We start from the raw sequence: 1,902 nt of genomic DNA, 5'->3' as shown, positions 1-1,902 counted from the left end.
TTGCAGTATTGCACGTGTAAGTGAAGAAATGGCTTACGTGTACATAGTGGCATTTCCTATGTCCATGATGTATCACATGGACAACAACTTTTTCCCGGATCTCATTTGAGCGATTACAAGTGCCCCTTCCCCTTTGATGTCTCATCCTCTCCCGCCATCCATATGGACATCGATTCCTCTTATGACCCCAGGTTGTCATCCTTATCTTCACGTCCTCCATCTCTGACCTGCTCCATTTCTCACCAACAACTGTGAATTCACCTTTGGTCTCTTTTTCTCATGATTAAGGTCTCATAGGTGATTGAACAACTGAGCAATTCATGCAATTGTAATGGATTGCTTCGTGCTGCAAACAAACGCTTTGATTTTGATTAACAACACTCTGTCAATTTAATTTTGTGTCAAATGTTGAGACTTGTTTTTAATGTTTTGCCAAAAAAAAACGTTTTTACGATTTGAATTTTGGGTGAATAGAACCATAATTGACTTATATTAGTTATGCAACAAATAATGGAGTTCTGGTTGCCTGGGTTTTGGTGGACGCGAAGGTCTCAAGCCCGCCATCTTGACCGGGAAGCGAACACCCGGCTTCAGGGTCGGTGAACAACTCATAGGACTTTATTTATAATCCTTATCAAATGCAATTGACAATTTTGCTAACCTGGATTGGAGGTGGTTCACCCACAGGTAGTTAATTTGTCATTCACGACCAAACTCCGGCGGGCAATATACACCGGAGGGCAATATACACCGGAGGGCCACCGACCGACCAAACACCGACCAAACACTGACCAAACACTGGAGGATCACCGAACGACCAAACACCGGAGGGCACTATACACCGGGGGCACTATACACCGGAGGGCACTATACACCGGAGGGCACTATACACCAGAGGGCACTATACACCGGGGGCACTATACACCGGAGGGCACTATACACGGGGGGCACTAAACACCGGGGGCACTATACACCGGAGGGCACTATAAATCGGAGGGCACTATAAACCGAACAAACACCGGAGGACCACTGACCGACCAAACACCAACCAAACACCGGAGGGCACCATACACTGAAGGGCAATATACACCGGAGGGCACTATACAACGGAGGGCACTATACACAGGGGGCATTATACACCAGAGGGCACTATACACGGGAGGGCACTATAAACCGACCAAACACCAGAGGACCACCGACCAACCAAACACCGGAGGACCACCAACCGACCAAACACCGACCAAACACCAGAGGACCACCGACCGAACAAACACCGGAGGGCACTATACAACGGAGGGCACTATACACCGACCAAACACCGGAGGACCACCGACCGACCAAACACCGACCAAACACCGGAGGGCACTATACACCGGAGGGCACTATACACCGGAGGGCACTATACACCGGAGGGCACTATACACCGGAGGGCACTATACACCGGGGGCATTATACACCGGGGGCATTATACACCGGAGGGCACTATAAACCGACCAAACACCAGAGGACCAGAGGGCACTATACACCGACCGACCAAACCGACCGACCAAACACCGGAGGACCACCAACCGACCAAACACCAGAGGACCACCGACCGACCAAACACCGGAGGGCACTATACACCGACCAAACACCGGAAGACCACCGACCGACCAAGCACCGACCAAACACCGGAGGGCACTATACACCGACCAAACACTGGAGGACCACCGACCGACCAAACACCAACCAAACACCGACCAAACACCGGAGGGCACTAGACACCGACAAAACACTGGAGGACCACCGACCAACCAAACACCAACCAAACACCGGAGGGCACTATACACCGACCAAACACTGCAGGACCACCGACCGACCAAACACCAACCAAACACCGGAGGGCACTATACACCGGAGGAC

The sequence above is a fragment of the Myxine glutinosa genome, chromosome 13 (genome assembly GCF_964187855.1).
Source record: "Myxine glutinosa chromosome 13, kmMyxGlut1.1, whole genome shotgun sequence".
Classification (NCBI taxonomy): Eukaryota; Metazoa; Chordata; class Myxini; order Myxiniformes; family Myxinidae; genus Myxine; species Myxine glutinosa.
The sequence above is the reverse complement of the archived record's forward strand: the minus strand, read 5'-3'. Positions refer to the sequence as shown.